Below are 22,311 nucleotides of genomic sequence, written 5' to 3' on the forward strand. Positions count from 1 at the left end.
ACATTCGAGGTTCGATTCTCGAGAGGGGATGCACTGAGTATGTACGCGCGCTACTGATTCATTTTACCTTCGCATCTCCTTGGTTTGGGACGTATGAAAAAATATTCGGTTAACGCAGAATCATGTTACGTTATTTTTAAAATGTTTCCCTTTATTAGCACAAGCACAGCTGAGAAGCTTCGATGCATGTACTCCATAACGCTTTAAAAAAATAACGCATTTAATCACACTTTCAATTCCAAGCAAACGGGAACTTTTGTCAATGCATGATTTCCTGGTACATCCATTACACTGATGCACACATCACAGCTACAAAAATGTTAGAGTCGGAATAAAGGAGAGCATCCACTTGCAGAGCCACAGCACCATACGTCACCGCAGTTTCAGACCCGCAGTTGTAGACCCGCAGTTTTAGACCCGGAAGTGACGTTACCATTTCTAGGCAAGGCGAAAACAACGCCTCCATTTATCGAACACAAGTCTTAGTTTTTAGCACGAGCGCAGCATTTTTGAGCACGAACAAAATATGACAGAAAACAGCACGGTATTATTGTTGTTGTTGTTATTATTATTATTACTACTGTTATTCTTAATATAATTATAAACCTGTACATTTTGCAAAACGTTTTTCAGAACAGTTTGAAAAGTTAACTTTACGTTTACATGTATGTAATCTTTGGCTGGCGAGCTAATTGTTAATGACTGCAACACTGGTTACGGTGGTTTGCCTCGTAAAAACTGGAGAAATCGACACTTAATGTTGCATTGTCAGCAAAATACGATAAAAATGCATTTTGCTCAAAGTTCAGTCTATGTTCTTGATGAACGGAAAATTCCCAATACTTTAAGACGATATTTAACCTAAATTAAGATCTTTTAAGTTTCGTTTTGTTGTTTGTAATATATTTTATAAATTGTATTCATCCATCCATTCATTTCCTAACGAATGTTAACGTAGTGTTTATTTAACTTTTAATTATTTTCTTTTTTGGGGGGTGGGCGCGACTTTTTAATGAAAATGAAACAAACATATTCCTATTCGGTTAAGAAGTGAACATTAAGTCTTCAAATGAGAAAGTAATCTAGGTATAAGCTTCAAAATTCTACACCACTTTATAATAAATTATGTTTTCTTATTTAGCCAGTGAAGTAGTGTCAAATGATGTTGCTTTTAAGAAAGCTGAGAAATTAAAATCCTTTGCCCAAATTGAATGTTCAGAATTTGGTGCATTAGTTAACAAGTCTAAATCTTCCTTCATTTTCTTACTACATTTGTGAAAGATCTTTTTCTTTCTCTTTGGTAAGCCACATTTAAGTATTATAAATTAGTTTTTAAATCTTGGATGTGTACCTACATTATTTATACTGGCTAATAACCTCTTCTTAATGTAAAAAAAGAAATCTTTTTAACTGTGATCTATCAAATTATAGACCAATTTTCTAATCTTTCTTGTATTTCTGAAATTTAGAGAAAGGTGTAGGTAAGTGGTTCTCTATATTTTTGCAAATAAAAGTAATCTCTTGTAACATTTTCACCCAGGTACTGCTTTAGTCAAAGTATTCAATGATTTGCACTCCACTGACGAAGGTTGCATTTTTAGGCCCATAGTATTACATCTACAGTAAGTGCCACATTTGATACTATAGACCATGATATTCATCTGATCAACTACATGAACCATCTCAGTGTTCTAAAATAGAGGTTTACCTGTTAGAAAGTAGATTCCTTGAAATTTTCATTTGTTGAATTCTAAAAACAGAAGTGCTAGTCATTGGTTGAAAGCTGCTAAAAATGTCAGTCTGAATGTAACATGTCTGTTGATGGCACCCCTATCACTCACAATGCACTAATTCTAAACTTGGATATATCTACAATGAAAATGATGATCTTTCATTTGATACACATACTAAACATGTATCTAGAGTAGTCTTCATTTTACTTAAGAAATATTGCAAAACTTAGATTATGTTAGCATTCCATGATGCTGAATAACTTATCCGTGCTTTTATTACTTCTACATGGATCACTATAAGGCTTTGTGGCTGATAACAGACTTAATTTAGTTCAAAATACAGCGGCTGAAGAGCTTACAAGAGCCAGGAAATATGAACAGTATATATCACCCCTGTTTTGCTTTCTTTACATTTTCTTTCTGCAAATTTTGTATTTTGTATTGAATTATTAGGTACTGGTGATCACATGTATCACTTTGCATAGTTAAGGATCTCAATATTTGAGTTACCTTTTAATTCCTTACAATCACTCTTACAGGAAGTGGAATATCTTGTTGTCTCTAGAATAAAAAAAGCTGTAGCTGGAAATAAAACAGTAGTTTGTAAAGCACACTGTTTTAGGAACAACCCTGCCAAAGTGGTTTGAGATTCTGACAGTCTGTCAGCCTTCAAATCTAGGATAAAAATATATTTGCTTAGTCAGTCCAATAAGTAAAATTTACAATGAATCTGCATTCCTATTTGTCCTTTGTCTTTTCTTTTTAAACTTGCTATGTTATTTTTAATTTGTGTAAAACAAAACAGACCATTTTTTATTTTGTTCAATTATAATCTGGTACTGACACCAAGATTTTTGTCTCCAGGTTTATGGCCTGGAAATAGTTAAAGCTGCTTTGTGACAATACTAATTGTAAAATGCACAAAATAATTCAAATTTGATTGCTTGATTAAAACAGTTATTTAGTATTGTGAGTGATTACTGTAGATACAGAATTTAAACTTGCTAAAGCTATCCTGCTTTTTTGTCATTTTTATAGAAACACATAACTATTCAATTGGGAGTGTCAGTACCACTGCTGACTCAATGCAACAGATGTTGCACCTTGTTCCATTGTCCTTTTTGTAGTGGTAATGTTTTTAAGCCCTCCAAACTGGAAAAATTAAAAAGCATTTGAAGAGTCATTTCAAGAAGGCAGTTCTCCATGAAGGTAAATTCATTTGAGAGTTTATTTTTAATGTATGTCCAGTACTGGTACATACTGTATACTTTTAACTCGGTATTCTACATTATAACAATTTATACTGTTACACATTTTAGGTTTTGCCATCCACAGATGTGGTTTAGACTGCAGACCATCACAGCATTATCACTGCCCCTACTGCCAGACTACAATATTTTATTTAATTCAAGTGTATATTATAAATATTTAAGTTATCCATCCATCCATCCATTTTCCAACCCGTATATGCAAAATGCCGTCACACTAATATTGATAACACATGCCTACTTTAAGAAGTTGTGCTTATATTCTGCTTACATCAAGATTTTCTTACTCTACCTAAATATCAGCACATATTGGATATTTACATTTGTATGTGTAAGACTTGTTTGTTTGTTTTTGTTACAGTAACATGACAAAACGAATATCTTCAGGCACATGGATACTAATTAAAAACAAGGTTAGTTTATAGGAATGTCATTGAGAGGACTACAAGTAATGGACATTCTTTTGTAACTTGCAGTAGGTGATATGAATCCATTTCAATTTCAGAATCTTCCACAGCAGTTGGTTGGGTCAGTGGATTGTGGAGTATTCATGTTGATGGTGAGAAAATCAAAGAAACTTATTTTTTAGGTTGGGAATTCTTTAGAATCACTATAAATAAATTGCAATAAGTAGAGTGTGCACTGTACTGTATGCAAATAGATTAAATATTAATTTAAGATAATTCTTTTGTGTGCTCCACAGTATGCTCTGCACCTTGTCTTGGATGCCATTTGACTTCACAGCTGTAAGCTTTCACTTATGTCTCTGATTATTTGTTAATATCTGTTACTGGTTTTAATGTACTTTGTTTTTTCCATCTGCATGGCAGTGTGATTTACCCTTGATCAGGAGGTGGTGGTGCTTCATTCTGTTGGAGAATTTTGCTGTTGAAAGGTATCTCTCTCTCTCTCTCTCTCTCTCTGGCTAACGTGTGAATATTTCTTACAGGACAAAGGCGTTCACTAAAGGGGCACTGGAGAGTGTGAATGAGACCCAGAGCAGTGAGGAGGTATATACTGTATGTAATATCTAATATTATTTAAATAGGCATGTAGAAATACATGTTTTGTTTAATTCTCTTTGTGGTCTTTATCTAAAGGAACCACTAATAAAAAGGGACCTCCACACTGCAGTAAAATGGTTGCGCCAACATAGACAGTTGTTCAGAGGTGCCGTGTCTGAGCCCCATTTTCTGGAGATGGAGGAGGAGGACCAAAGCCGAGCTCTCCAGGACATCATCGATGCAGTTGAAACTGAAGATTTAATTTTGGCAAAAGAACCCTTTATATTTATTTTTCAGTTTAGGGATGATATGGAACTTTTCACTCGGGAATGTCGGGATAAAATGAAACTTAAAGTAAACTGCATATTTAATGAATCAGTATAATTATTGTCTGTTGCTACATTGATTGTTACTTGTATTTTATTGTGCATTAATACTCTGTTGATTTCAGTTTATAATACTTTGATTTTTCTGTTTTCCTTTGATGGTGGGTAGTTTTGAAAATAAACAATTTAACTGCAAGTCTTTTTTTGGGTCTATTGCTCATTTAAAGCCCACTTAGTGCTATCTAAAGGCTCCTTTAAAATATTTTTTAAAAATAGTTCATCACAGAACAAACACGAAAATTAGTAAAAATGTCTCCTTTTGGAGATAATGTAGTGTTTTTTTGAGGGTTTCCTTGGAGGACAGAACATTATTTTGGTACAGCAGTGAAAGATTTGAGGTCTTGGACATTATGAAGATGCTGATGTGCAATAATGTAATATTGTGGTTTTCTAAGTCACTAACACATTACTGAAGTACACTCAATGGTAGTTTTAGATAGCCTCACACTTCAGTCCTTCACAAATACAGTAGTTTACAAACCTCATATTTTAATTTCTCTTTGAGAAGCATGAAAGAATTGTGTTGAATCTCAATTTATGATTACATTTTTTCTACGTATGTACTATTGGGACTTTTTTTTTAAATCAGAAGGTCACTTTAGTTTAACAAGCAATGTAAATAACCTGTTTACTCTCAGATCACATTCTATGTGTTTATCAAGCAGAATTTAATATTTTCATTTTCTACACAATACTGTAATAACTGTACAGTTCACACAGTGAGAAACACAAACACACTCACTATGCATACACACTACAGGTACCATCATTGGTTCCTCTGTGGATTGGACTGTTGAATCGACACAATGGCTGTACATGCTGGGGTCTTTGGCACATGTCATCCCAGTAGCATGTGAGGTGTCACCAATGGTTTACTCTGCTCCTCAAGATGGCTCTGTCTTCTCCCTGTTCCAGCCTCGGTTCAAGGTTGCCCAGATGACAAAAGTATTTTTATGAGATGTTCAATACGTTGAAAAAATTGTCTGTGGCCAGCATCCAGCGTAATGTTTTGTCTAAATTCTCCACTCCTCTTTTTGTAGAATTAGCGTCCATTATCATTTCTGGCCATGGAATCTCCTCTCTCTGTGCAGGTCACATTGTGCACCAAGGATGTGTCATTTGTTTATACAAACGTGAAGGTCTTCACTGGCCTATTCTGTGTGGCCAGCAGTTGAGATGGGAGCTCTGGCTTATTTTTCCTTATTGAGCTAAGCATTGTTACCTTCATCTTGAGGAGCTCCTGTCCCAGTTTGTGTAAAAGTAAAAGTTATTGCATATGGCGTTGTGGCCATGCAGCTTATGTCATGTCCAGGGTAAGCCTCATGCCTTAATTTCTCACAGGAGTTCCTCCATCTGACTTCCCCTTGTTAATGAAATGACATCCTCTGTGCTTCCCCTTGAGCAAGTTATTTGTAGCTTTGGACTGGCTTATCATTTTTATGCAGATGATGTTTAGATCTGTTTCAATGTTAAAAGTGACACTTCATCACAGCCTTCTCAGCTCACAATTTGCTTCAGTGAAATTAAATTAAAATTAAAACCTGAACAGAGCAAAACTCTTTAAAATTAAATTGCAACATAACTTATCTCCTGCAAAGCGGCACTAAAGTGCAACTTAAGAACTTAAGAAAACAAGCTCCTCTTCAGCCATTCTGGGTGATGGTCTCATCAGACCTTCTTTTACTGCAAAGAATCTCGGTGTCACTTTGATTCCTCCTTTTCTTATTTCAGCCATGTAAGCCACATTAAGAAACTACCACCTGTGTCACATTTCTTATGTTTGCTCATTCCCGTCCTTTTCTAATGGTGAAAATCTTGTCCCTGCTGTTATCACATCCAGCATTGATTATTGTAAGTCACTACTGGCAGGTGCCACTTCTAATCTTACTGTATATCACAGCTCCAGCTGATTCAAAACTCAACTGCAAGAGTCCTGACAGGGACTGGCAACGGCGAGCACATCACAGCCATCCTGCAGCTTCACTGCTCCCTGTGTCTTACAGGATTGAATATCAAATTCTGTTATTGACCTGCCCACTGAGGTCCTCTCATTCTGTGCCCCCCACTAACCTGCACTCTGTGGGTGACAGCAGGGCCTTCAGCTGTATATAGCGCCCTGACTGTAGAATGACCTCCCAAAATTAATGACATCAGCTGACTCCATTCATTTGTTTTTAACTCATTCGTTTAGGAAGACATTAAACAGACCTGACATTCTGCCCTTTCAGTTTACCCCCTCTATCTGTCCAAGTACTCGGGGTTTGCCTTATCACAAATTATGTTATTTGTTCAAAAATTTGTTGTAGTATTATATGTTGTATATTAGTCTGGATTATTGTTTTTTATTCTATTTGAATGTTTTGTATATCCTGTATTTATCTTTATTTAGTGGAGATATTTGTAGCCAATGTTATATAGGTCTTGTTGTTCTTTCTGAATTTTGGGCATAGGAAGGGTGCTATATAAATACATTAGGGTTATTAATAATATTTTTTTGGTGGCTTATAATAATAAGTGATAAAAACTAGAGAAGTTCAATGTAAGGCAATTAATATATAGCATAATTCAGTGTATAACGTATTGCCGTTTTTCTTCACATACATGTTTAAAAACATTAGATTGGCTAAAATGTTTATTCTTTAAAAAATGTAATCACTTTTATTATTAACGTTTTACTAAAATCTAACGTGGTGCAAACATTGTAATTATACTGTATATTTCGTTTCATGAATGTAAACGAAAAACTATTTTCAAATAACACAGATCTTAACGATTTTAATTTTGTCGACATGTTAAAGAGACCTGCCGAAACCTTCCAAAAGTTATCTTCCGATTCTCCGTTCTCAAACTGCGGTGACGTCAGTTCTGACTTGGAGAAGACTTACTTGCCGAGACCTGCCGAAACATTCCGAAAGTAATGTTACGAAGTCAGTCCTGAAACGTCACTTCCGGGTCTACAACTGCGGGTCTACAACTGCGGGTCTGAAACTGCGGTGACGTATGGTGCTGTGGCTCTGCAAGTGGATGATATTGGAGAAAAGCGCGTTCCTACGACTGATCATTTCGACTTCCCGAGCGAAGCCTTGATAAAAGCATGGTTTTGTGCACACTGAAAAGCAAGCAAAATTAGATGCATTACAGAAAGCGGACTTTGTGGCTCTTACTGGGGATCATTGGACTTCCGTGACCGTTAGTAATTCTAATTACATCTAATTACAAAATGTTCAATGATCACACTGTTTTAGTCTAATGTACAAAATAATTTTGGCTAAGGTTACTCAGAGTTTAAAGATTAAGTTGGTCAAATTACCTTTTATGTTTCTGACTTATTTTTTTAAGAAGAAAAACTGCACTTTATGTTGAAATTTTGGTTATTATTATTTAAAGACAATACTATTCTGAAAATCTACTTAAAGTACTTAAACTACCACTTTATTTTTAAGTCTGCCCAATTTTAACCAGGGATGATATTTTTGTTTCTGTTTTGAATTCAAATGCAGTTTAAAGGCTTTTTTTTCAGAAATTAAAACGGCTTCAGTTTACAATATTCATGTACATGTCTATTATTTGATTCTGTCGCCCACTAAAACACTTTTAAATTAAAAAAAACCATTTGCGATTTGGGGCAAATTTACGTGTGCGATTACATACGATTAATCAAGATTAATTCTTACACAGCCTCTAATTAATTGGATTAATTTTTTTAATCGAGTCCCACCCCTAATATATATATATGTGGATATATATATGTAGATATGTATATGTGTATATACAGTATGTATATATACAGTATGTATATATATGTATGTGTGTATATGTATATATATATAACTGTGTATATATATGTGTATAGATGTATATATATATATATATATATATATTTATATATATATGCCAGCAACACTCATGACAATGACAAAACAATTACATTGTCAATCATGTTACGTTATTATTAAAATGTTTCCTTTTCTTTTACTTCTCGCTGCCAATCGAGGTATTTTGCTATATATATATATATATATATATATATATATATACAGATATATATATATATACAGATTTATATAAATATATATATACAGATATATATAAATATATATATATATATATAAATAGATAGATATGACAACAACACTCAATATCAATGACAAAACAATTACATTAACAATCATCTTACGTTATTTTTAAAATGTTTGCTTTTCATTTTCATAACTTCTTTAACACACTACTTCTCCTCTAAGGTATTTTTCTAGTATATATATATATATATATATATATATATATATATATATATATATATATATATATATATATACAGGGTGAGTCAAAATTATGGTAACACTAATGGATACTGCTATGTATATAATTATCTACAATTTTGGTGGACAATGTATGTGCCACATATGGTACTTGTGTTGAAAATGATGGTGAACAGGTTGAGACATTCCTGAAAATCATCTTAGCATATGAAGTATGTTTTGTGAATAAATTGTTTCCGCCATTCAAATGTTAACATAATTATGACTCACCCTCTCTCTCTATATATACATATGTTTATTTATATACATTGCCCTAATTGGTGCTCACCAGGTGTATGCACTTTTGGTTCCCCTCACAGGGATCGAACCTCAGACATCAGCACCCAACGCAAAGACTCGGACATTGCACCAGAGCAGCTGGTTCTCTTACTTGACAAGGTGTACCAGAACATGAGAGGGCAGCTGCCCTGGTCTGCATTGGGGCCTTGGGATCAGTGCATAGATGCTCAACTCTGTTGGGGCCCATGGCCACCGCCAGGCGGTGCCTGGATAATTATGGAGCCCTGGACTGCAGAACTTCTTCCACAGCCGGAAGTGCTGGCGGGAGAAACTCCAAGTACCCACTGGAATGCTTCCAGGTGCTCTTGCGGCACTTCCGCCACAACAGGAAGTGCCACCAGAAGATCATGGCGAAGCACCTGGAGCATATCCGGGGCATTATAAAAGGGGCTGCCTCACTCCATTAGAAGAGCCAGAGTCGGGTGGAAGGTGGACGAAGCTAGGGAGGAAAGGAAAAGTCGTGGCAGAAGAAAAGGAAAGTAAAGAAAAGTGGTTGTTTGGTGCACTGGGTTTTGTGTAGAAGAGAAGGAGAAATAAAAGTGTGTGCTTTTGTACATTTGGTGTCTGCCTGTGTAAGGGGGCTGTACCTCCACTATATATATATATATATATATATATATATATATATATATATATATATATATATATATATATTTTGGACTCAGTCTGGTGAACATCTGATATTACACAGGTGGCTGTCCCAAACCTTTTATAATGTCTGGACTCATTTATTGTCACAATATATATATATATAGATATATATATATATATATATACTGTATATATATATATATATATACATATATATATATATATATTATATATCTATACTAATAAAAGGCAAAGCCCTCACTCACTCACTCACTCACTCACTCACTCACTCACTCACTCACTCACTCACTCACTGACTCATCACTAATTCTCCAACTTCCCGTGTGGGTGGAAGGCTGAAATTTGGCAGGTTCATTCCTTACAGCTTCCTTACAAAAGTTGGGCAGGTTTTATATCCAAATTCTACGTGTAATGGTCATAACTGGAAGCAGTTTTTCTCCATTTACTGTAATGGAGATGAGCTTGAACGCCGTGGGGGCGGAGTTTCGTGTGACATCATCACGCCTCCCACGTAATCACGCAGTACATAGAAAACCAGGAAGACCTCAAAAAGCGCTCAAGAAAACATGCATTATATAATTGAGAAGGCAGCGAAACAATAAGAAGCGAGCGAGTGACATATACAACCATATTCATGAGTTCTGCTACTTGAAACAAAGCGATGTAAACCTAAACTTTAAATTAAGTTCATAGACAGGCTGTCGCTGGCGTTTGTAATTTAGTGCCTGCCCATATAAGGCCGTCCGTTAGCGGCAATCCAATAGCAAACTGCCACGGGTAAATATTCACGGGTGAAGGACTGTGCTTATGGAGAGGAAGATGAGATGGTCAGGGTGGTGTTTGACACAAACTCAGCGAAACTGCGAGAGAAAGTTTTAAGTGCCAGGACTAAGGTAACATTAAATAAAGCTATGGACATAGCACGAGATGGCACCAGCACAGCTGGGAACCTTCGATGCAAGTACACCGAGTGGCTCACGTGAACTGGACGAGTGCACAGATAAAAGCAACAGTTCCAAAGAGCGCTGAACAAAAACGAATTACACAATTGAAAAGGCAGCAAAAATATGAAGCGTCCTGATAAGCATATTCATAAATCCAGCTACTGCGGAAACAAAGCACACGGTGGAAAAAGTCAATGTCCCGCTAAAGGAAGACAGTGTAAAAAACCCGTGCATGCAGTGTGTCAGGTCTCAGATAAAGAAGAAGACGAGCTGTTTATTGATGCAGTAAGAAACGAATCGATGAATGAAACCTGTCATCTTTACAACGATTGACAAACACGGAATGTAACTTGAACACAACACATCCTACAAATACGAACCTGATTGAAAGAAATAATGATAATCAAATCCTTGATGACAGCAACACTCAGTAACACTCACAAAACAAATACTGTATATTGACAGTCATGTTACGTTATTTTTAAAATGTTCCCTTTTCTTTTCTACCTTTTTTAACACACTACTTCTCCGCTGCGACACGGGTATATATATATATGTATATATATATATCCCGCTCTACATACTCGAATAATGGATACTTTATTCGCCATCAATGATTGTTTTGGTAAAGCCATACTCAGTGTATTCATTAGATGAACGGTAAAAAGTAAGAGCGAGGGAGGATGACTTATTGAGGCATGCAGGCTGTAGTGCGTCAACTCTATCTGAATTGCGATCACATTTGAAAAAATATATCTTTTCAAGTTCTATTTAGTCCATATGTGTCAAACTCAAGGGCCGCGGGCCACATCCGGCCCGTCGTGTAATTATATCCGCCCCGAGATCATTTTATATACTGTATTATTGTTATTAATGGCCCGGGTATATGAAGCGCTGGTAACACAATAAACTACAGATCCCATAATGCAGCGCTTCAGCTGCCTTGCCGATGCTGCAAGTTATTGCGAAGCTAGAGTTATTGTGCACTGAGTTTGCACGGCGCTTTGGTGACTTTGAAGAACAAAAAAAGTCTGTCTACATGCGGCTCGAACCTTGTGCATGTTTGGTAGCACATATCTGTGTGAGAAGCTCTTCTCAGTGATAAAGACTAACAAAACAGCACACAGGAGTCGCCTCACTGATGAGCACCTGCAGTCCATCCTGAGAATCTCCACAACACAGAACCTCACACCAAACAGAAACAAACTTGTGGCCAAAAAAAGATGCCAGGCGTCCAGCTCTAAAATGACATATGAGCAAAGACAACTGAATGATTTGATTTGTTATTGCACGTAAGAGCGGGAGTCAACCGTTTTAACAAACAGCGTATTGCACTGATACGAAATAGCTGTGTGTGTATATATGTAGATATATATATGTATGTATATATGTGTATATGTATAGATATGTATATATATATATGTTTATGTGTGTGTGTGTAAATATATATATATATATATATATATATATATATATATATATATATATATATATATATATATATATATATATATATATATATATGACAACAACACTCATCACTCACAACAGTGACAAAACAATTACATTGACAATCAGGTTACGTTATTTTCAAAATGTTTCCTTTTCTTTTCATTGCTTCTTTAACACACTACTTCTCCGCTGCGAAGCGCGGGTATTTTGCTATATATATATATATGCCAGCAACACTCATGACAATGACAAAACAATTACATTGTCAATCATGTTACGTTATTATTAAAATGTTTCCTTTTCTTTTACTTCTCGCTGCCAATCGCAGGTATTTTGCTATATATATATATATATATATATATATATATATATATATATATAATATAAATAGATAGATATGACAACAACACTCATATCAGAGACAAAACAATTACATTAACAATCATCTTACGTTATTTTTAAAATGTTTGCTTTTCTTTTTCATAACTTCTTTAACACACTACTTCTCCTCTGCGAAGCGCGGGTATTCTGCTAGTATATAATAAAAGGCAAAGCCCTCACTAGCTCACTGACTGACTCACTGACTCATCACTAATTCTCCAAATTCCCATGTAGGTAGAAAGCTGAAATTTGGCAGGCGTATTCCTTACAGCTTACTTACAAAAGTTAAGCAGGTTTTATTTCGAAATTCTACACGTAACGGTCATAATAGTCGATAATGGTCGACAATGTCCGCCATGTTGAACTTTCTTATTTATGGCCCCATCTTCACGAAATTTGGTAGGTGGCTTCCCTGAGCTAACCGATACCAATGTATGTACTTATTTCGGTGGTATGACGCCACTGTTGGCCGCCATATTGAATTTTCCAAACGTCACCAATTCTCCAACTTCCCGTGTAGGTAGAAGGGTGAAATTTGGCAGGCCCATTCCTTACAGCTTACTTACAAAAGTTAAGTAGGTTTCATTTCGAAATTCTACACGTAACGGTCGACAACGTCCGCCATGTTGAACTTTCTTATTTACGGCCCCATCTTCATGAAATTTGGTAGGTGGCTTCCTTGAGCTAACCGAAACCAATGTACGTACTTATTTCGGTGGTATGACACCACTGTCAGCCGCCATATTGAACTTTTCAACAGTCTTTGTTACTTATGGGCCCATCTTCAAGAAATTTTGTACACGGGTTCCCAATGCTAACTGAATCCTACTTACGTACATATATACGTCCATAGCCTGCAGCTCGGTCATTGTGTGAGGCGGCATTGCGTCCCCCATCCCAACGCCTCCCACGTTGTTGGCTGCCTGCCTATATAAGGCCGTCCGTCACTCCAGTCTCTACATTCCCTTCCTTGCTTCGCAACAGGATTCACGTCTCCCTACTGATAACTACAGCCTTTTTGTTTAATCCATGGCTTCTCCACTGTTTTATTGTTTGTTTATTACAATTATAGTAATTGTATAGGTATTTTACACTTACTTTACATTGCTCAGGTACCCATTTCCTTTATCATTCCAACCCCCATTACCATGTCTATCAAGATGATCACTATCGATCAAAGAACTATCACTTACCAAGTGGTTTCTATGCCCGGAGATACCACCTACCTTTTCCATTCTCTTTGTTACATATTGTACGGCCATATCAGGCTCACTCTTGATATCCAGAGGAACATTGTGTCTTATGTATTGAATGACTGGGACAGGTTCAAGGTGTGGACTGATGACGGTACAGGAGATAATTATACTACACAGGAGCACTAGAAGAGTGAAATGCTTAAGCCCTTCACCTATGGTTCTGCATGTGAATTGACGGCTGCCACTGAATTGTTCGGTTGTTGCTTTCAAGTGTACCGAAATGGCCAAATATTTTACACCTTTCGACAACCGCCAATGCCTCTTAAACATCTTAGATTCACAGGTGACGATTTCAGTAGTGGACACTTTGATGTTTATGAATGTTTAAACTCTCAAAAGCTGGATGTGATTTTATCATTGAAACCGTTTGTGTGCTTACAACGCTTGACAGATGCCGAATGTCACTACAACATTGTCAATACAACAAATCCTGCAAATACTGTCATAATTGAAATAAACCATGAAACTCAACCCGATTATGACAGCAGCAATCCAAGCTGTGAGATTTGAAACAAGATTACTGTTTACATGGCCAACTGTACGTTGCATGCTCAAGAGTAAGCTCAGCGCACAGCTTGGTCATGTTACAATCGGAGGGCCGAACTGACAACATGGTATACAAAGAGATCTTTAACAAATAATTATTGGCATATTTTCCTTCAGTTTAAAAAGGTTAAATTTTCTTCTTAATAAAAATTTTAATGCAGTACTTTGCCGCTGCGAAGCGCGGGTAATTTGCTAGTATATATATATATATATATATATATATATATATACACACATATACTATGGGAGCCAGGCCCCCTGGCACCTTTGGCACCCAACCCCCAGTTTGAGCCCTATAAGGGGATGCAAAGGTGCGTACACCTGACGAGCCCCAATGGGGGTGAAACACGTGTTGTGTACTCTTTATATTATTTGGCAGATAATGTATTACATTTATATATATCATTTATCTGATCAGCCACTTATGAGGCAGCAGCACAATGCTTAAAATCATGCAGGTATGGTTTAGGAACTTTAGTTAATCGTCACATTAAGCACCAGAATGGGGAAAAATGTCATCTCAATGATTTTGACAGAGCTATGATTGTTGCCAGACAGGGTGCTTTGAGTATTTCTGTGACTGCTGATCTTCCGGGTTTCTCACACACAACAGTCTCCAGTGTTTACTCAGAATGGTGTGAAAAAGCATCCAGTGAATGGCAGTTCTGATTCCACTACAAGTGAGTGAGCTTCACATCTTTAGCTTTGCAGGATTGTTTACTTATAATACATAATTTGCTGGTCCTTTTCTCTCCTTCAATTTGAGTGGGTCAGTAATTTTGCTTGTGAGATGGGAATCAATACCTTGTTACTCTATCTGAAATTTATCAAGTACAGCTCCATGATTATATATCCACTCTGGTTCTGCTGGGCTGTAGTCTGTAGTTATTTCAACAACAACAATTTATTTCTTGTATAGTCCAAAATCACACAAGGAATGACTCAATGGGCTTTAACAGACTCTAAAAAGACAAGAAAAAATACTTTTAGGAAAAAAAGAAATAGAAGAAATCTGGGGAAGGGCAATTCAGGGAGAGGCGTCCTTTCAGGTAGGTTGGGTATGCAATAGGAATCAAAAAAAGGGGTAAATACAACACACAAAACAGACTACAGTTAATACTCTTCACAGATCTAGATGGCTTATCTATCATTGCCACCCCAGCATAGCATGACGAAAAAGCGCAGCTGACAGGAGGTCTGACTTGGAGGCTCTCAAAGCTCCTGGCTTAGAAACAACTCACTAGGCTGTGGTTCAACTGTATGAGGTTGCACAGCAAAACACAAGTTAGGCCAGTGGTTTTAATGTTCTCTAAAGATTCTGCAAACATTAACCTTTGCCAAGGTGTGCTCCAGTGTCTTCTGGTTCACTGGAGAGGCATTGAGATTTGAACCCCAAAATGTATATAAAATGCACTAAGCTCATCTTGAAGTGAGGGACCAGTGAGGTGATTTCACGGGCACAGTAACATCTGCTATACGTATGCTACCCTACGATAAATTTTCTTTATACCATGAACAGATATTAAAATTAAAACATCCTTAAAGCAATATAATGTATCATGTGAATGTTAAAATATACATGTTGTGTGTATACAGAGTGCATGAGAAGGAATGTAAGCATAAACGTCTTTTAAGAATTTAAATCTGAAGTTTGTTATGTAATTACCTAAAGCCTTTCCAAATATTTGTTTGCTTTGGCATAAAGCTCCATCTTGCTAATAGTAAAAGCCCTTGGGCCCAAAACCTACATGAGCTCTCATGGCTTTCAAAGGAAGGCTTGTTCTTTGCAACATGCCATAAACTAATCTGATTGTAAATTAGAATGTGAACTGTGTAATTCAGGGGGTCCATGATAAGATGTTTTTGGAGCTGAAATGAAAAAAATCAAAGTATAATTGGTCAGAGTATCCTGTACTTCCTGACTTTTAAATATTTCGATGTGTTTCCTTATTATTTGAAACAGAGGAGTGTGGATGAGGGAGGCTTTCTGAAGACTACAGATCTGCTGAATGGAACTAAATGCCTTTCGGATAAGACATGCAGCTATGATGTTTAAGATTCAAATCCCACCTTGGCGCATTTTATAACATAATATTCCCAAACTATTTCATTTCTAGGTTATAGGGACTATACTGTAGTTGGGATGGTAGTCTACTGCAAAGCCCACTCATACAAATACTGAAATGGGGCCAATTTAGTGGAGGCAATCAGCCAAACCTACAAGCTTTCGGAATGTGAAAGGAAAACGTTAGTACCCAAAGGAAAAGGCATGCAGAAATGAACAAAGTACAAACATCAGAAATTGAACCAAGGCAGCCGGCTCAACCGCTGTACCATCCAGGTCATTTGGCGACCATGTAGAAATCACTACATTTGCTATGTGAGGAAAGAAATTGCTGGCAATTCTTAAAGTTGAGATTTTTCTTGAGTAATACAAGACAGCAATCAGCCAGCAGTAAATCAAGTGAAGTCACTGAGTTGAGACTGAATAGGAAGGCATTTCATTTCCGAAATCTAAAATATTTTAACATTGTGAGTCTTAAACATACAGTCCTGTCCAATCATGCTGCACAAGGAAGAGAAAGGCTGATCATTTTTTTTTTAATTATTATTTATTTAAAATCTTAATGGTTATAATCTAATGTCCATAAGTATTTGGATAGAACAAGGTTTTTCATAATTTTGCTTCTCTACGCCACCACAATGGATCTGAAATAAAGCAATCATTAAAGTGCAGACTTTCAGCTTTAATTTAACAGGTTTATCAAAAATAGCATATGACAAGATCATATCAAAAGAATATGGACATTTGGCTACAAGCTGTTACATAACAAGGTGGGAGCAATCCCCTCATTATTTCATTAACTATTAAGCAGGTAAAAGGTCTGGAGTTGATTCTAAGTGTGGAAAATTGCATTTAGAGGGTGTCTCTGTAAAGTCCCAATATGAGGTCCATGCAAGTAAAAACAGGCCACCATTAGGCTGAGAAAACAAAACAAGCCCTTTAGAGAGATACCAGTAACACCAGGAGTAGTTAAATCAACCAACTGGTACATTCTTAAGAAGAAGGAACACACTGGTGAAGTCAGAAGGTCTGGAAAATCACAGAAGGCAACTGCTGGATGATTGCAGAATTCTGTCCTTGTTGATGAAGAACCCATTCGCAAAATTTAGCCACATGAATAACACTCTCTGGGAGGTAGACCTATCCTTGCTAAAGTCTACAATCAAGAAAGGACATCATGAAAATAAAGGCAGAGGGTTTACCACAAGGTGCAAACCACCTCAAGCATAGGAAGAACAGATTAGACTTTGCCAGAAACCATTTTTAAAAGCACTTTCCAGCTCTGGAACAATTTTCTTTGGACAAAGGAAACTAAGATCAATACATCCCAGAATGTTAGGAAAATGAAGAGTTATGGAGAAGAGTAGAAACAACTCATGATCTGATGAACACCAAATCCTCTGTGAAACATGGTGGAGGCAATTTTGTTATGGCATAGGCATACGTGGCTGCCAATGGAAGTCAGTCAGTGGTGTTTATTGATGATGTGACTGCTGGGAGAAGTAGCTGGATGAATTCTGAAGTGTACAGAGCTAAACTGTCTGCTCAGATTCAGACAAATGCTGCAAAACTGATAGGATGATGCTTAATGGTGCAGATGGACAATGAGCCAAAACATGCTGTGACAGCAAACCAAGTGCTTTTCAAAGCAAAGAAGTGGAAAACTGAAATCAACCCAACTGGACATGCATTTGACTTGCTGAAGACAAAACTGATGGCAGAAAGTCCAACGAATAAGGTAAAGGCCTGGCAAAGCATCACTAGGGTGGATACCGGACACTTGGAGATGGCTGTGGGTTCAGACTTCAAGAAATCATTGAATGTAAACTAGATATTGAAATGATCATTATACTCACGATTGTTTTAGTTTGTCCAAATACTTTCAAGCCCCTGTAAATGGGGAGGGAGGTATTAAAATGTCTGTCTTTTATAAACAGCTCATATAATATTTTTTTAAACCCCTTGAAATAAAGCTCGATACTTTAATCACATCTTGACTGTTTTGTTTGAAATCCATTATGGTGGTTCACGGAGCCAATATTATGAAAATCGTGTCACTGTCCAAATACTTATGGACCTGACTGTCTGTACAAGTCCTCAAACTTTTTAAAATGTTCTGCACCACTTAATTTGAGATGAGAGTCTCCTGATTAGGAACTCTGTGCTGATCTCAGAAGCAAACCTGAACAGAAAGCAGGAGACTGATGGGCACACACATCACATTTGTGCCAGGCTCTGGATGACTTGTCAAGTAAGTGTAAAAATCATTTTTTGGACTATGGGATCAAACAAATTATCTTAACAAGTGCAGAATTGCAAAGCTAAATACCTTCTCATTCATATCTATTATACCAACATAGCCAAATCGGTTTTCAGACTTATTGGTAATTTAACTCAAATGCCTAAAAAAACAGCAATCATGGCATTACTGGTACTAATGAAAAGTCTAAATTAGTGTAAGCCTCCCTAACATGGCTGTTACACATGCAATGAGGTAGAAGTAAAAAATAAACAAGAATAGCTGCATTATATATTTGAAATATGTGATTCAATTAAAATGTTTACTAGACAGTAAACAGTTGTACTAGAAATGTGTTATTTTTCAACTCCTGATAGACGTCCATCACTAGACGCTAGATCACTAGTATAGAATCAAACATTCAAAGTAACGTCTCATTTGTAATGACTGACCTTGAAATAGTCTAAAATGATACCCCACATACTTAAGCTTGAAATTTGTCACTTTCATCTTTCTGGAATTGCCCCTTAGTGGGCTAGGACCACCGCTAAAGAATCAAATATCAAAAATATTCTCATATTCATGATCAACAACTTTAAAATAGCATGCCTCATGCCTATATTACCATTTGTTAGATTTCTGTGAAAAGAAGTACATTTGACCCCTTGTTTCCCACTGGGGTTGTGCCCCAGGGGTTGTTTGATGTGGTAGGCACAGCGTCAAGTCCTTCTGATCATTTGATTTGAAGACCCCCACCTGCTTACTCTTTAACATAAGGGGCTAATTTCATGAACAAAATGTGGTCCAAAAATGGTCTAAAAAGGAGGTGTTTTCAGGTCTAGAGGACCAAAAATTATGGTAAACCCCAAAAAAGCTCAACTTCCTGAATAACTAGACATCACGATGAGCCAAATGGTTTGCCATGTGTAGGGTTTTTCCATACTGGTAAGTCAGGAAGTGTGAGACAAAAAACTAAATTGAAGTGAGCTCACTCCGTTAATAAGTATTTCTTATGAACACAAAAGTATTGTTGGCTGTTTCGCACATGTACTGTAATAGAATAAGTGCTTGCACGCACCCTTGCACCCTCAGACACCACGTCAGACACTAGGTAAAAGTCCAATAATGATATTTATTATATCAATAATGTGCACAAAGCACCCTCCACTCCCAAATACTCCATTAACAATAACAACAACAACAATAATAATAATAATCCTCCACTCTCCCAGATGCTTAGCCACCCTGCCTCCCAACTCAGCTCGTCCGTCTGGGATTTCCCATAGTCCTTTATACTCCTTGACCCAGAAGTGTTTGTCCCTCAGTCCACGTGACTTTCTATCACTTCCGGGTCAGTTAAAACTTCTCTTTTCTTCAACCTGGAAGTACGTCATTCCTCCCATTCACGTGACCAGGACGCACTTCCAGGTTATAGGGCACATAGCGAGGCTCGTAGACTCCTATAGCGACTCCTTGTGGTCCCAAAGGTATCCAGCAGGACTGTGTGTAAAAACTACAAAGTCCATGAGGCCCTGCTGGAACTCGGGGCACGCCCATGCTGTCTGGAGAGCTCCTCCTGGCGGCCTGGGGTTGAGGGCCGGCAACTCTTGCCGGACATCCATCACAGTACGTTGGAGGACCTCCTTACAGGCTCTGTTGAGGTACATAATAACTGTCTAGTATTAGAGGGGGTGATATCGCTAACACTGTTATAACTTACTTTCCCACAGTGCCAAGAAGCCACCAAGTAAAGGCCACTGACCCACCTCAATCTCGTTCAGTCGCCATGAAAATCCTGGCCTTCCAGAAGAAGGCGTCATTACTGGTATGAGCAACCCACCGGATTGAGCTTTATTACCTCCTTTCTTTAATTAAAATTCACATAATGGGAAGAAATACATGCTGAAAAACATTTTTTTTGGACAATAAAGGGAAATACCAAATTTTCATTCCTGCACCCTGCCACAGCTGTCAAATTATTTTCTTAGTTTATAGTAAAATATAGTGTGAAGATACAAACCAAAATAAATGCAATACTGTATTCTTAAATTTAACAGGAGAATTGCTCATGCATTGCGGAAACTGCTAGCAGATAAAATCTAATGATACAAAACAAGTAAGACCATAAGCTAAATGCCTTGTGAATGTATCTGGGAAATCACTTATGACTAAATTCTCTTCCTCATACCTTTGATTACAAATAAATTTTACATATTCATTTAAATTTAGCACAATATTAGTGTAACGCTTATAGTGGGATTCTGCTTTCAGAAACAGTTGTGTCATAATCATAAATACTTTTAAACACAGTAATCAGGTTATTCATAATCAGAGTAAGCAGCTCATTCCTCAGATTTTAAATGGCACCAGTACACACACCACAGTGATACAAGAGATAATGTGACAGCTGTCAAGACATTAGACAATTTAACTATTCAAAAAGTAGAGAGTTAAAAAAAGGTGAGCCCAGTGCATATTTCCAAACTCTAGATAAAGACCATGAGCATCATTTGGGTATAATAAAGCATTTTCCTAGCACCGGAACTTTGTTCTTAGGAACCAAGGACATCCTGTATGATGTAAGCCCTGGGCCACTTTTGGTCTGTGGCCACTTTCTTGTGTTGCTTTCCAACTGCACAACAGGAACCTTTAAACAAACTATGTGGCATGCAAAGAAGAGTGCTGTGCTGTGAAGTGATGAGTGTTTGGGAATTCATGCAGGAGAACAACACCTTATTGCTTTGAATCAATTTACAACTTTACGGGGGAGATTATTGCTTCAATGCAGTGCATGGTACAGCAGACCAGGGAGGCTAGCATGAAGAATGATGCAGTGCAAAGTGCTCCATGATTAGGAGTTCACGGGCTACCCCCCCAGACCTTATTGCTTTGAAATGATCACAACATCACAGAGAAGATTATGGCGTCAATTGCCAGTAATGCGATGTAAGGTGTGGTGCTTCATCTTTACTGATAACTCTCCCAAGTTGGTGCCAGTGCTTGTGGTTAACCCATCAGCACAATTCATTGCCAGAGATCCACCAGCGATAGTTCCTGGTTGAATGAAAAATGTGTACCTTGGAGAAGGAGCTAAAAAAAAGTACCAAGAACTGCCTACCAGGACCTACAAATAGCTTGAGTTCCTGAGGTAATAATGCTACAAAAATTTGTAGTTCCTGAAAAAAGTTTGTGTTGATGGGAAAGAGCCTGTCCTCATGATAAAACTATTAGTGGTGGGGATTCAATGGAACCAGTAGCTGCATATGTAGTGTTATAGCATTACATGACTCAAGCAAAATTACATAAACTCATAAGTAAACTGGTGCTGTCATTCCATCATGTAATAAAAGAGAGACACTCTGCAACTTGAAAAATACAAGTTGCAAATACACCACTGATGAAATTCCACCCATATCCTGCTGTCTGGAGTCTTGAGTTACAACTCTTACAGAAAAGAGTATCATCTTCCTCTCCTTCACTCACTAATTCACACCGCTTTGCTGCCATTCATTTTTTTGTGCAGCTGGATGATAAATTGGACTGGACTGCCAATACTGATGCTCTGTGCAAGAGAGGACAGAGCCGACTGTACTTCCTTAGAAGGCTGGCATCCTTCAACATCTGCAGATGTTCTATCAGACGGTTCTGGCGAGCACCCTCTTCTACGCGGTGGTGTGCTGGGGAGGCAGTATAAAGAAGAAGGATGCCTCACGCTTAGACAAACTGGTGAGGAAGGCAGGCTCTATTATAGGCACGGAGCTGGACAGTTTGACATCCGTGGCAGAGCGACGGGCGCTGAACAGGCTCCTGTCAATCATGGAGAATCC

General features: G+C 37.4%; 1 long non-coding RNA gene across 2 annotated transcripts; it reads left to right on the top strand.

Moving 5' to 3' along the window:
- The first annotated feature begins 1,309 nt into the window (after positions 1-1,309).
- Positions 1,310-3,730, top strand: LOC120540711. 2 transcript variants are annotated; one of them, XR_005635843.1, is made up of 4 exons: positions 1,310-1,622; positions 2,772-3,414; positions 3,507-3,590; positions 3,705-3,730. It is a non-coding gene; the product is annotated as an uncharacterized LOC120540711 (long non-coding RNA). The 2 variants fall into 2 exon arrangements; XR_005635842.1 differs by having other exon boundaries at positions 3,507-3,560.
- Positions 3,731-22,311: the final 18,581 nt, after the last annotated feature.

This window comes from Polypterus senegalus, chromosome 12 (genome assembly GCF_016835505.1).
Source record: "Polypterus senegalus isolate Bchr_013 chromosome 12, ASM1683550v1, whole genome shotgun sequence".
NCBI classification, from domain to species: domain Eukaryota; kingdom Metazoa; phylum Chordata; class Cladistia; order Polypteriformes; family Polypteridae; genus Polypterus; species Polypterus senegalus.